General features: G+C 65.7%; 37 non-coding genes across 37 annotated transcripts; 22 read left to right on the top strand and 15 right to left on the bottom strand.

Moving 5' to 3' along the window:
• Nucleotides 1-4: 4 nt before the first annotated feature.
• TRNAG-GCC (transfer RNA glycine (anticodon GCC)) lies at nt 5-75 on the top strand. Its single transcript has one exon. It is a non-coding gene; the product is annotated as a tRNA-Gly (tRNA).
• An 81-nt stretch (nt 76-156) lies between these two features.
• Nucleotides 157-228, top strand: TRNAW-CCA (transfer RNA tryptophan (anticodon CCA)). Its single transcript has one exon. It is a non-coding gene; the product is annotated as a tRNA-Trp (tRNA).
• A 222-nt stretch (nt 229-450) lies between these two features.
• On the bottom strand, nt 451-523 carry TRNAR-ACG (transfer RNA arginine (anticodon ACG)). The gene has a single exon. It is a non-coding gene; the product is annotated as a tRNA-Arg (tRNA).
• Nucleotides 524-741: 218 nt separating this feature from the next.
• Nucleotides 742-814, bottom strand: TRNAV-CAC (transfer RNA valine (anticodon CAC)). The gene has a single exon. It is a non-coding gene; the product is annotated as a tRNA-Val (tRNA).
• Nucleotides 815-953: 139 nt separating this feature from the next.
• Nucleotides 954-1,024, top strand: TRNAG-GCC (transfer RNA glycine (anticodon GCC)). The gene has a single exon. It is a non-coding gene; the product is annotated as a tRNA-Gly (tRNA).
• An 81-nt stretch (nt 1,025-1,105) lies between these two features.
• Nucleotides 1,106-1,177, top strand: TRNAW-CCA (transfer RNA tryptophan (anticodon CCA)). Its single transcript has one exon. It is a non-coding gene; the product is annotated as a tRNA-Trp (tRNA).
• A 204-nt stretch (nt 1,178-1,381) lies between these two features.
• On the bottom strand, nt 1,382-1,454 carry TRNAR-ACG (transfer RNA arginine (anticodon ACG)). Its single transcript has one exon. It is a non-coding gene; the product is annotated as a tRNA-Arg (tRNA).
• A 220-nt stretch (nt 1,455-1,674) lies between these two features.
• On the bottom strand, nt 1,675-1,747 carry TRNAV-CAC (transfer RNA valine (anticodon CAC)). The gene has a single exon. It is a non-coding gene; the product is annotated as a tRNA-Val (tRNA).
• Nucleotides 1,748-1,886: 139 nt separating this feature from the next.
• On the top strand, nt 1,887-1,957 carry TRNAG-GCC (transfer RNA glycine (anticodon GCC)). The gene has a single exon. It is a non-coding gene; the product is annotated as a tRNA-Gly (tRNA).
• Nucleotides 1,958-2,038: 81 nt separating this feature from the next.
• On the top strand, nt 2,039-2,110 carry TRNAW-CCA (transfer RNA tryptophan (anticodon CCA)). Its single transcript has one exon. It is a non-coding gene; the product is annotated as a tRNA-Trp (tRNA).
• Nucleotides 2,111-2,314: 204 nt separating this feature from the next.
• TRNAR-ACG (transfer RNA arginine (anticodon ACG)) lies at nt 2,315-2,387 on the bottom strand. The gene has a single exon. It is a non-coding gene; the product is annotated as a tRNA-Arg (tRNA).
• Nucleotides 2,388-2,816: 429 nt separating this feature from the next.
• TRNAG-GCC (transfer RNA glycine (anticodon GCC)) lies at nt 2,817-2,887 on the top strand. The gene has a single exon. It is a non-coding gene; the product is annotated as a tRNA-Gly (tRNA).
• An 81-nt stretch (nt 2,888-2,968) lies between these two features.
• TRNAW-CCA (transfer RNA tryptophan (anticodon CCA)) lies at nt 2,969-3,040 on the top strand. The gene has a single exon. It is a non-coding gene; the product is annotated as a tRNA-Trp (tRNA).
• Nucleotides 3,041-3,553: 513 nt separating this feature from the next.
• On the bottom strand, nt 3,554-3,626 carry TRNAV-CAC (transfer RNA valine (anticodon CAC)). The gene has a single exon. It is a non-coding gene; the product is annotated as a tRNA-Val (tRNA).
• A 139-nt stretch (nt 3,627-3,765) lies between these two features.
• On the top strand, nt 3,766-3,836 carry TRNAG-GCC (transfer RNA glycine (anticodon GCC)). The gene has a single exon. It is a non-coding gene; the product is annotated as a tRNA-Gly (tRNA).
• An 81-nt stretch (nt 3,837-3,917) lies between these two features.
• TRNAW-CCA (transfer RNA tryptophan (anticodon CCA)) lies at nt 3,918-3,989 on the top strand. Its single transcript has one exon. It is a non-coding gene; the product is annotated as a tRNA-Trp (tRNA).
• A 216-nt stretch (nt 3,990-4,205) lies between these two features.
• TRNAR-ACG (transfer RNA arginine (anticodon ACG)) lies at nt 4,206-4,278 on the bottom strand. The gene has a single exon. It is a non-coding gene; the product is annotated as a tRNA-Arg (tRNA).
• A 218-nt stretch (nt 4,279-4,496) lies between these two features.
• TRNAV-CAC (transfer RNA valine (anticodon CAC)) lies at nt 4,497-4,569 on the bottom strand. The gene has a single exon. It is a non-coding gene; the product is annotated as a tRNA-Val (tRNA).
• A 139-nt stretch (nt 4,570-4,708) lies between these two features.
• Nucleotides 4,709-4,779, top strand: TRNAG-GCC (transfer RNA glycine (anticodon GCC)). The gene has a single exon. It is a non-coding gene; the product is annotated as a tRNA-Gly (tRNA).
• An 81-nt stretch (nt 4,780-4,860) lies between these two features.
• TRNAW-CCA (transfer RNA tryptophan (anticodon CCA)) lies at nt 4,861-4,932 on the top strand. The gene has a single exon. It is a non-coding gene; the product is annotated as a tRNA-Trp (tRNA).
• Nucleotides 4,933-5,154: 222 nt separating this feature from the next.
• TRNAR-ACG (transfer RNA arginine (anticodon ACG)) lies at nt 5,155-5,227 on the bottom strand. The gene has a single exon. It is a non-coding gene; the product is annotated as a tRNA-Arg (tRNA).
• Nucleotides 5,228-5,445: 218 nt separating this feature from the next.
• Nucleotides 5,446-5,518, bottom strand: TRNAV-CAC (transfer RNA valine (anticodon CAC)). Its single transcript has one exon. It is a non-coding gene; the product is annotated as a tRNA-Val (tRNA).
• Nucleotides 5,519-5,657: 139 nt separating this feature from the next.
• TRNAG-GCC (transfer RNA glycine (anticodon GCC)) lies at nt 5,658-5,728 on the top strand. Its single transcript has one exon. It is a non-coding gene; the product is annotated as a tRNA-Gly (tRNA).
• Nucleotides 5,729-5,809: 81 nt separating this feature from the next.
• TRNAW-CCA (transfer RNA tryptophan (anticodon CCA)) lies at nt 5,810-5,881 on the top strand. The gene has a single exon. It is a non-coding gene; the product is annotated as a tRNA-Trp (tRNA).
• Nucleotides 5,882-6,388: 507 nt separating this feature from the next.
• On the bottom strand, nt 6,389-6,461 carry TRNAV-CAC (transfer RNA valine (anticodon CAC)). Its single transcript has one exon. It is a non-coding gene; the product is annotated as a tRNA-Val (tRNA).
• Nucleotides 6,462-6,600: 139 nt separating this feature from the next.
• Nucleotides 6,601-6,671, top strand: TRNAG-GCC (transfer RNA glycine (anticodon GCC)). Its single transcript has one exon. It is a non-coding gene; the product is annotated as a tRNA-Gly (tRNA).
• An 81-nt stretch (nt 6,672-6,752) lies between these two features.
• Nucleotides 6,753-6,824, top strand: TRNAW-CCA (transfer RNA tryptophan (anticodon CCA)). Its single transcript has one exon. It is a non-coding gene; the product is annotated as a tRNA-Trp (tRNA).
• A 720-nt stretch (nt 6,825-7,544) lies between these two features.
• Nucleotides 7,545-7,615, top strand: TRNAG-GCC (transfer RNA glycine (anticodon GCC)). Its single transcript has one exon. It is a non-coding gene; the product is annotated as a tRNA-Gly (tRNA).
• Nucleotides 7,616-7,696: 81 nt separating this feature from the next.
• TRNAW-CCA (transfer RNA tryptophan (anticodon CCA)) lies at nt 7,697-7,768 on the top strand. The gene has a single exon. It is a non-coding gene; the product is annotated as a tRNA-Trp (tRNA).
• Nucleotides 7,769-7,984: 216 nt separating this feature from the next.
• On the bottom strand, nt 7,985-8,057 carry TRNAR-ACG (transfer RNA arginine (anticodon ACG)). The gene has a single exon. It is a non-coding gene; the product is annotated as a tRNA-Arg (tRNA).
• A 217-nt stretch (nt 8,058-8,274) lies between these two features.
• TRNAV-CAC (transfer RNA valine (anticodon CAC)) lies at nt 8,275-8,347 on the bottom strand. The gene has a single exon. It is a non-coding gene; the product is annotated as a tRNA-Val (tRNA).
• A 139-nt stretch (nt 8,348-8,486) lies between these two features.
• Nucleotides 8,487-8,557, top strand: TRNAG-GCC (transfer RNA glycine (anticodon GCC)). Its single transcript has one exon. It is a non-coding gene; the product is annotated as a tRNA-Gly (tRNA).
• Nucleotides 8,558-8,638: 81 nt separating this feature from the next.
• Nucleotides 8,639-8,710, top strand: TRNAW-CCA (transfer RNA tryptophan (anticodon CCA)). The gene has a single exon. It is a non-coding gene; the product is annotated as a tRNA-Trp (tRNA).
• Nucleotides 8,711-8,926: 216 nt separating this feature from the next.
• TRNAR-ACG (transfer RNA arginine (anticodon ACG)) lies at nt 8,927-8,999 on the bottom strand. The gene has a single exon. It is a non-coding gene; the product is annotated as a tRNA-Arg (tRNA).
• Nucleotides 9,000-9,217: 218 nt separating this feature from the next.
• On the bottom strand, nt 9,218-9,290 carry TRNAV-CAC (transfer RNA valine (anticodon CAC)). The gene has a single exon. It is a non-coding gene; the product is annotated as a tRNA-Val (tRNA).
• A 139-nt stretch (nt 9,291-9,429) lies between these two features.
• Nucleotides 9,430-9,500, top strand: TRNAG-GCC (transfer RNA glycine (anticodon GCC)). The gene has a single exon. It is a non-coding gene; the product is annotated as a tRNA-Gly (tRNA).
• An 81-nt stretch (nt 9,501-9,581) lies between these two features.
• On the top strand, nt 9,582-9,653 carry TRNAW-CCA (transfer RNA tryptophan (anticodon CCA)). The gene has a single exon. It is a non-coding gene; the product is annotated as a tRNA-Trp (tRNA).
• Nucleotides 9,654-9,799: the final 146 nt, after the last annotated feature.

The following is a 9,799-nucleotide window of genomic DNA, read 5'->3' as shown; positions in this document are numbered from 1 at the left end:
CAAGGCATTGGTGGTTCAGTGGTAGAATTCTCGCCCGCCACGCGGGAGGCCCGTGTTCGATTCACGGCCAATGCAGCCCCTTCTTTTTCCGCCGCGGCTCCTTCCCGGCCCCGCTGCCCGCCCTCGCAGCACCAAGAGCTGCAGGGCCTGCCGGCTGGCCTCGTGGCGCAACGGCAGCGCGTCTGACTCCAGATCAGAAGGCTATGTGTTCAAATCACATCGGGGTCAGGCGGGCGAAAAGTTTGGCGGGCGAGGAGGCCCGGTCACGGCAATGGAGCGGCGCTGAAAGCCGCGGCCAGTGTTCCTCTTGGCCCCGTGGGGCACACGCTTTTCCTGGCCGCCGGGGGAAGGAGAACAAAGAAGGGGAGGAAAGGGAAAGGGAAAGGGAAAGGGAAAGGGAAAGGGAAAGAAAAAAAAAAAGCACCCGCATCCCGGAAGGTGCCGTCACCACAAGCCAGGCAGGAGTCGAACCTGCAATCTCCTGATCCGTAGTCAGGCGCGTTATCCGTTGCGCCACTGGCCCACGCCTCCAGGTGAGGCGCGGGGGGGGGCCGGCGCCAGGACCGAGGGTGCTGCCCGCCCGGGCTTCTTTCTCCCAGCAGCACCGAAGAGAACGGCGGACAAAAGGCTGCCGTAGGCCCAGAGCAGCGAGCGAGAGGGCACGAGCGCACGCCCAGGCGGCGAGCAGCTGCCCACTTGTGCAAGCCTGCGTTTTTCCAGGCCCCACGGCAAAAGGAGGCCTGTTTCTGCCTGGTTTCGAACCAGGGACCTTTCGCGTGTGAAGCGAACGTGATAACCACTACACTACAGAAACCCAGGGCCCGACACGGCCACTGAGGGGCCTGCCGGAGAGGCCCCCTTTGGCTGGCAGGCCGCCGCCGCCTCGGGCCCTGGCAGGTGGCCGCACGGCCGAGAGCACAGGCTCCGCTCGAAGGCCGGTTCCTCCCAGCAAGGCATTGGTGGTTCAGTGGTAGAATTCTCGCCCGCCACGCGGGAGGCCCGTGTTCGATTCACGGCCAATGCAGCCCCTTCTTTTTCCGCCGCGGCTCCTTCCCGGCCCCGCTGCCCGCCCTCGCAGCACCAAGAGCTGCAGGGCCTGCCGGCTGGCCTCGTGGCGCAACGGCAGCGCGTCTGACTCCAGATCAGAAGGCTATGTGTTCAAATCACATCGGGGTCAGGCGGGCGAAAAGTTTGGCGGGCGAGGAGGCCCGGTCACGGCAATGGAGCGGTGCTGAAAGCCGCGGCCAGTGTTCCTCTTGGCCCCGTGGGGCACGCGCTTTTCCTGGCCGCCGGGGGAAGGAGAACAAAGAAGGGGAGGAAAGGGAAAGGGAAAGGGAAAGAAAAAAAAAAAGCACCCGCATCCCGGAAGGTGCCGTCACCACAAGCCAGGCAGGAGTCGAACCTGCAATCTCCTGATCCGTAGTCAGGCGCGTTATCCGTTGCGCCACTGGCCCACGCCTCCAGGTGAGGCGCGGGGGGGGGGGCCGGCGCCAGGACCGAGGGTGCTGCCCGCCCGGGCTTCTTTCTCCCAGCAGCACCGAAGAGAACGGCGGACAAAAGGCTGCCGTAGGCCCAGAGCAGCGAGCGAGAGGGCACGAGCGCACGCCCAGGCGGCGAGCAGCTGCCCACTTGTGCAAGCCTGCGTTTTTCCAGGCCCCACGGCAAAAGGAGGCCTGTTTCTGCCTGGTTTCGAACCAGGGACCTTTCGCGTGTGAAGCGAACGTGATAACCACTACACTACAGAAACCCAGGGCCCGACACGGCCACTGAGGGGCCTGCCGGAGAGGCCCCCTTTGGCTGGCAGGCCGCCGCCGCCTCGGGCCCTGGCAGGTGGCCGCACGGCCGAGAGCACAGGCTCCGCTCGAAGGCCGGTTCCTCCCAGCAAGGCATTGGTGGTTCAGTGGTAGAATTCTCGCCCGCCACGCGGGAGGCCCGTGTTCGATTCACGGCCAATGCAGCCCCTTCTTTTTCCGCCGCGGCTCCTTCCCGGCCCCGCTGCCCGCCCTCGCAGCACCAAGAGCTGCAGGGCCTGCCGGCTGGCCTCGTGGCGCAACGGCAGCGCGTCTGACTCCAGATCAGAAGGCTATGTGTTCAAATCACATCGGGGTCAGGCGGGCGAAAAGTTTGGCGGGCGAGGAGGCCCGGTCACGGCAATGGAGCGGCGCTGAAAGCCGCGGCCAGTGTTCCTCTTGGCCCCGTGGGGCACGCGCTTTTCCTGGCCGCCGGGGGAAGGAGAACAAAGAAGGGGAGGAAAGGGAAAGGGAAAGGGAAAGAAAAAAAAAAAGCACCCGCATCCCGGAAGGTGCCGTCACCACAAGCCAGGCAGGAGTCGAACCTGCAATCTCCTGATCCGTAGTCAGGCGCGTTATCCGTTGCGCCACTGGCCCACGCCTGCAGGTGAGGCGCGGGGGGGGCCGGCGCCAGGACCGAGGGTGCTGCCCGCCCGGGCTTCTTTCTCCCAGCAGCACCGAAGAGAACGGCGGACAAAAGGCTGCCGTAGGCCCAGAGCAGCGAGCGAGAGGGCACGAGCGCACGCCCAGGCGGCGAGCAGCTGCCCACTTGTGCAAGCCTGCGTTTTTCCAGGCCCCACGGCAAAAGGAGGCCTGTTTCTGCCTGGTTTCGAACCAGGGACCTTTCGCGTGTGAAGCGAACATGATAACCACTACACTACAGAAACCCAGGGCCCGACACGGCCACTGAGGGGCCTGCCGGAGAGGCCCCCTTTGGCTGGCAGGCCGCCGCCGCCTCGGGCCCTGGCAGGTGGCCGCACGGCCGAGAGCACAGGCTCCGCTCGAAGGCCGGTTCCTCCCAGCAAGGCATTGGTGGTTCAGTGGTAGAATTCTCGCCCGCCACGCGGGAGGCCCGTGTTCGATTCACGGCCAATGCAGCCCCTTCTTTTTCCGCCGCGGCTCCTTCCCGGCCCCGCTGCCCGCCCTCGCAGCACCAAGAGCTGCAGGGCCTGCCGGCTGGCCTCGTGGCGCAACGGCAGCGCGTCTGACTCCAGATCAGAAGGCTATGTGTTCAAATCACATCGGGGTCAGGCGGGCGAAAAGTTTGGCGGGCGAGGAGGCCCGGTCACGGCAATGGAGCGGCGCTGAAAGCCGCGGCCAGTGTTCCTCTTGGCCCCGTGGGGCACGCGCTTTTCCTGGCCGCCGGGGGAAGGAGAACAAAGAAGGGGAGGAAAGGGAAAGGGAAAGGGAAAGGGAAAGGGAAAGGGAAAGAAAAAAAAAAAGCACCCGCATCCCGGAAGGTGCCGTCACCACAAGCCAGGCAGGAGTCGAACCTGCAATCTCCTGATCCGTAGTCAGGCACGTTATCCGTTGCGCCACTGGCCCACGCCTCCAGGTGAGGCGCGGGGGGGGGCCGGCGCCAGGACCGAGGGTGCTGCCCGCCCGGGCTTCTTTCTCCCAGCAGCACCGAAGAGAACGGCGGACAAAAGGCTGCCGTAGGCCCAGAGCAGCGAGCGAGAGGGCACGAGCGCACGCCCAGGCGGCGAGCAGCTGCCCACTTGTGCAAGCCTGCGTTTTTCCAGGCCCCACGGCAAAAGGAGGCCTGTTTCTGCCTGGTTTCGAACCAGGGACCTTTCGCGTGTGAAGCGAACGTGATAACCACTACACTACAGAAACCCAGGGCCCGACACGGCCACTGAGGGGCCTGCCGGAGAGGCCCCCTTTGGCTGGCAGGCCGCCGCCGCCTCGGGCCCTGGCAGGTGGCCGCACGGCCGAGAGCACAGGCTCCGCTCGAAGGCCGGTTCCTCCCAGCAAGGCATTGGTGGTTCAGTGGTAGAATTCTCGCCCGCCACGCGGGAGGCCCGTGTTCGATTCACGGCCAATGCAGCCCCTTCTTTTTCCGCCGCGGCTCCTTCCCGGCCCCGCTGCCCGCCCTCGCAGCACCAAGAGCTGCAGGGCCTGCCGGCTGGCCTCGTGGCGCAACGGCAGCGCGTCTGACTCCAGATCAGAAGGCTATGTGTTCAAATCACATCGGGGTCAGGCGGGCGAAAAGTTTGGCGGGCGAGGAGGCCCGGTCACGGCAATGGAGCGGCGCTGAAAGCCGCGGCCAGTGTTCCTCTTGGCCCCGTGGGGCACGCGCTTTTCCTGGCCGCCGGGGGAAGGAGAACAAAGAAGGGGAGGAAAGGGAAAGGGAAAGGGAAAGGGAAAGGGAAAGAAAAAAAAAAAGCACCCGCATCCCGGAAGGTGCCGTCACCACAAGCCAGGCAGGAGTCGAACCTGCAATCTCCTGATCCGTAGTCAGGCGCGTTATCCGTTGCGCCACTGGCCCACGCCTCCAGGTGAGGCGCGGGGGGGGGCCGGCGCCAGGACCGAGGGTGCTGCCCGCCCGGGCTTCTTTCTCCCAGCAGCACCGAAGAGAACGGCGGACAAAAGGCTGCCGTAGGCCCAGAGCAGCGAGCGAGAGGGCACGAGCGCACGCCCAGGCGGCGAGCAGCTGCCCACTTGTGCAAGCCTGCGTTTTTCCAGGCCCCACGGCAAAAGGAGGCCTGTTTCTGCCTGGTTTCGAACCAGGGACCTTTCGCGTGTGAAGCGAACGTGATAACCACTACACTACAGAAACCCAGGGCCCGACACGGCCACTGAGGGGCCTGCCGGAGAGGCCCCCTTTGGCTGGCAGGCCGCCGCCGCCTCGGGCCCTGGCAGGTGGCCGCACGGCCGAGAGCACAGGCTCCGCTCGAAGGCCGGTTCCTCCCAGCAAGGCATTGGTGGTTCAGTGGTAGAATTCTCGCCCGCCACGCGGGAGGCCCGTGTTCGATTCACGGCCAATGCAGCCCCTTCTTTTTCCGCCGCGGCTCCTTCCCGGCCCCGCTGCCCACCCTCGCAGCACCAAGAGCTGCAGGGCCTGCCGGCTGGCCTCGTGGCGCAACGGCAGCGCGTCTGACTCCAGATCAGAAGGCTATGTGTTCAAATCACATCGGGGTCAGGCGGGCGAAAAGTTTGGCGGGCGAGGAGGCCCGGTCACGGCAATGGAGCGGCGCTGAAAGCCGCGGCCAGTGTTCCTCTTGGCCCCGTGGGGCACGCGCTTTTCCTGGCCGCCGGGGGAAGGAGAACAAAGAAGGGGAGGAAAGGGAAAGGGAAAGGGAAAGGGAAAGGGAAAGGGAAAGAAAAAAAAAAAGCACCCGCATCCCGGAAGGTGCCGTCACCACAAGCCAGGCAGGAGTCGAACCTGCAATCTCCTGATCCGTAGTCAGGCGCGTTATCCGTTGCGCCACTGGCCCACGCCTCCAGGTGAGGCGCGGGGGGGGGCCGGCGCCAGGACCGAGGGTGCTGCCCGCCCGGGCTTCTTTCTCCCAGCAGCACCGAAGAGAACGGCGGACAAAAGGCTGCCGTAGGCCCAGAGCAGCGAGCGAGAGGGCACGAGCGCACGCCCAGGCGGCGAGCAGCTGCCCACTTGTGCAAGCCTGCGTTTTTCCAGGCCCCACGGCAAAAGGAGGCCTGTTTCTGCCTGGTTTCGAACCAGGGACCTTTCGCGTGTGAAGCGAACGTGATAACCACTACACTACAGAAACCCAGGGCCCGACACGGCCACTGAGGGGCCTGCCGGAGAGGCCCCCTTTGGCTGGCAGGCCGCCGCCGCCTCGGGCCCTGGCAGGTGGCCGCACGGCCGAGAGCACAGGCTCCGCTCGAAGGCCGGTTCCTCCCAGCAAGGCATTGGTGGTTCAGTGGTAGAATTCTCGCCCGCCACGCGGGAGGCCCGTGTTCGATTCACGGCCAATGCAGCCCCTTCTTTTTCCGCCGCGGCTCCTTCCCGGCCCCGCTGCCCGCCCTCGCAGCACCAAGAGCTGCAGGGCCTGCCGGCTGGCCTCGTGGCGCAACGGCAGCGCGTCTGACTCCAGATCAGAAGGCTATGTGTTCAAATCACATCGGGGTCAGGCGGGCGAAAAGTTTGGCGGGCGAGGAGGCCCGGTCACGGCAATGGAGCGGCGCTGAAAGCCGCGGCCAGTGTTCCTCTTGGCCCCGTGGGGCACGCGCTTTTCCTGGCCGCCGGGGGAAGGAGAACAAAGAAGGGGAGGAAAGGGAAAGGGAAAGGGAAAGGGAAAGGGAAAGAAAAAAAAAAAGCACCCGCATCCCGGAAGGTGCCGTCACCACAAGCCAGGCAGGAGTCGAACCTGCAATCTCCTGATCCGTAGTCAGGCACGTTATCCGTTGCGCCACTGGCCCACGCCTCCAGGTGAGGCGCGGGGGGGGGCCGGCGCCAGGACCGAGGGTGCTGCCCGCCCGGGCTTCTTTCTCCCAGCAGCACCGAAGAGAACGGCGGACAAAAGGCTGCCGTAGGCCCAGAGCAGCGAGCGAGAGGGCACGAGCGCACGCCCAGGCGGCGAGCAGCTGCCCACTTGTGCAAGCCTGCGTTTTTCCAGGCCCCACGGCAAAAGGAGGCCTGTTTCTGCCTGGTTTCGAACCAGGGACCTTTCGCGTGTGAAGCGAACGTGATAACCACTACACTACAGAAACCCAGGGCCCAACACGGCCACTGAGGGGCCTGCCGGAGAGGCCCCCTTTGGCTGGCAGGCCGCCGCCGCCTCGGGCCCTGGCAGGTGGCCGCACGGCCGAGAGCACAGGCTCCGCTCGAAGGCCGGTTCCTCCCAGCAAGGCATTGGTGGTTCAGTGGTAGAATTCTCGCCCGCCACGCGGGAGGCCCGTGTTCGATTCACGGCCAATGCAGCCCCTTCTTTTTCCGCCGCGGCTCCTTCCCGGCCCCGCTGCCCGCCCTCGCAGCACCAAGAGCTGCAGGGCCTGCCGGCTGGCCTCGTGGCGCAACGGCAGCGCGTCTGACTCCAGATCAGAAGGCTATGTGTTCAAATCACATCGGGGTCAGGCGGGCGAAAAGTTTGGCGGGCGAGGAGGCCCGGTCACGGCAATGGAGCGGCGCTGAAAGCCGCGGCCAGTGTTCCTCTTGGCCCCGTGGGGCACGCGCTTTTCCTGGCCGCCGGGGGAAGGAGAACAAAGAAGGGGAGGAAAGGGAAAGGGAAAGGGAAAGGGAAAGGGAAAGAAAAAAAAAAAGCACCCGCATCCCGGAAGGTGCCGTCACCACAAGCCAGGCAGGAGTCGAACCTGCAATCTCCTGATCCGTAGTCAGGCACGTTATCCGTTGCGCCACTGGCCCACGCCTCCAGGTGAGGCGCGGGGGGGGGGCCGGCGCCAGGACCGAGGGTGCTGCCCGCCCGGGCTTCTTTCTCCCAGCAGCACCGAAGAGAACGGCGGACAAAAGGCTGCCGTAGGCCCAGAGCAGCGAGCGAGAGGGCACGAGCGCACGCCCAGGCGGCGAGCAGCTGCCCACTTGTGCAAGCCTGCGTTTTTCCAGGCCCCACGGCAAAAGGAGGCCTGTTTCTGCCTGGTTTTGAACCAGGGACCTTTCGCGTGTGAAGCGAACGTGATAACCACTACACTACAGAAACCCAGGGCCCAACACGGCCACTGAGGGGCCTGCCGGAGAGGCCCCCTTTGGCTGGCAGGCCGCCGCCGCCTCGGGCCCTGGCAGGTGGCCGCACGGCCGAGAGCACAGGCTCCGCTCGAAGGCCGGTTCCTCCCAGCAAGGCATTGGTGGTTCAGTGGTAGAATTCTCGCCCGCCACGCGGGAGGCCCGTGTTCGATTCACGGCCAATGCAGCCCCTTCTTTTTCCGCCGCGGCTCCTTCCCGGCCCCGCTGCCCGCCCTCGCAGCACCAAGAGCTGCAGGGCCTGCCGGCTGGCCTCGTGGCGCAACGGCAGCGCGTCTGACTCCAGATCAGAAGGCTATGTGTTCAAATCACATCGGGGTCAGGCGGGCGAAAAGTTTGGCGGGCGAGGAGGCCCGGTCACGGCAATGGAGCGGCGCTGAAAGCCGCGGCCAGTGTTCCTCTTGGCCCCGTGGGGCACGCGCTTTTCCTGGCCGCCGGGGGAAGGAGAACAAAGAAGGGGAGGAAAGGGAAAGGGAAAGGGAAAGGGAAAGGGAAAGAAAAAAAAAAAGCACCCGCATCCCGGAAGGTGCCGTCACCACAAGCCAGGCAGGAGTCGAACCTGCAATCTCCTGATCCGTAGTCAGGCGCGTTATCCGTTGCGCCACTGGCCCACGCCTCCAGGTGAGGCGCGGGGGGGGCCGGCGCCAGGACCGAGGGTGCTGCCCGCCCGGGCTTCTTTCTCCCAGCAGCACCGAAGAGAACGGCGGACAAAAGGCTGCCGTAGGCCCAGAGCAGCGAGCGAGAGGGCACGAGCGCACGCCCAGGCGGCGAGCAGCTGCCCACTTGTGCAAGCCTGCGTTTTTCCAGGCCCCACGGCAAAAGGAGGCCTGTTTCTGCCTGGTTTCGAACCAGGGACCTTTCGCGTGTGAAGCGAACGTGATAACCACTACACTACAGAAACCCAGGGCCCGACACGGCCACTGAGGGGCCTGCCGGAGAGGCCCCCTTTGGCTGGCAGGCCGCCGCCGCCTCGGGCCCTGGCAGGTGGCCGCACGGCCGAGAGCACAGGCTCCGCTCGAAGGCCGGTTCCTCCCAGCAAGGCATTGGTGGTTCAGTGGTAGAATTCTCGCCCGCCACGCGGGAGGCCCGTGTTCGATTCACGGCCAATGCAGCCCCTTCTTTTTCCGCCGCGGCTCCTTCCCGGCCCCGCTGCCCGCCCTCGCAGCACCAAGAGCTGCAGGGCCTGCCGGCTGGCCTCGTGGCGCAACGGCAGCGCGTCTGACTCCAGATCAGAAGGCTATGTGTTCAAATCACATCGGGGTCAGGCGGGCGAAAAGTTTGGCGGGCGAGGAGGCCCGGTCACGGCAATGGAGCGGCGCTGAAAGCCGCGGCCAGTGTTCCTCTTGGCCCCGTGGGGCACGCGCTTTTCCTGGCCGCCGGGGGAAGGAGAACAAAGAAGGGGAGGAAAGGGAAAGGGAAAGGGAAAGGGAAAGGGAAAGAAAAAAAAAAAGCACCCGCATCCCGGAAGGTGCCGTCACCACAAGCCAGGCAGGAGTCGAACCTGCAATCTCCTGATCCGTAGTCAGGCGCGTTATCCGTTGCGCCACTGGCCCACGCCTCCAGGTGAGGCGCGGGGGGGGGCCGGCGCCAGGACCGAGGGTGCTGCCCGCCCGGGCTTCTTTCTCCCAGCAGCACCGAAGAGAACGGCGGACAAAAGGCTGCCGTAGGCCCAGAGCAGCGAGCGAGAGGGCACGAGCGCACGCCCAGGCGGCGAGCAGCTGCCCACTTGTGCAAGCCTGCGTTTTTCCAGGCCCCACGGCAAAAGGAGGCCTGTTTCTGCCTGGTTTCGAACCAGGGACCTTTCGCGTGTGAAGCGAACGTGATAACCACTACACTACAGAAACCCAGGGCCCGACACGGCCACTGAGGGGCCTGCCGGAGAGGCCCCCTTTGGCTGGCAGGCCGCCGCCGCCTCGGGCCCTGGCAGGTGGCCGCACGGCCGAGAGCACAGGCTCCGCTCGAAGGCCGGTTCCTCCCAGCAAGGCATTGGTGGTTCAGTGGTAGAATTCTCGCCCGCCACGCGGGAGGCCCGTGTTCGATTCACGGCCAATGCAGCCCCTTCTTTTTCCGCCGCGGCTCCTTCCCGGCCCCGCTGCCCGCCCTCGCAGCACCAAGAGCTGCAGGGCCTGCCGGCTGGCCTCGTGGCGCAACGGCAGCGCGTCTGACTCCAGATCAGAAGGCTATGTGTTCAAATCACATCGGGGTCAGGCGGGCGAAAAGTTTGGCGGGCGAGGAGGCCCGGTCACGGCAATGGAGCGGCGCTGAAAGCCGCGGCCAGTGTTCCTCTTGGCCCCGTGGGGCACGCGCTTTTCCTGGCCGCCGGGGGAAGGAGAACAAAGAAGGGGAGGAAAGG

The sequence above is a fragment of the Pelodiscus sinensis genome, chromosome 3 (assembly GCF_049634645.1).
Source record: "Pelodiscus sinensis isolate JC-2024 chromosome 3, ASM4963464v1, whole genome shotgun sequence".
Taxonomy (NCBI): domain Eukaryota; kingdom Metazoa; phylum Chordata; order Testudines; family Trionychidae; genus Pelodiscus; species Pelodiscus sinensis.
The sequence above is the reverse complement of the archived record's forward strand: the minus strand, read 5'-3'. Positions and strand labels throughout refer to the sequence as shown.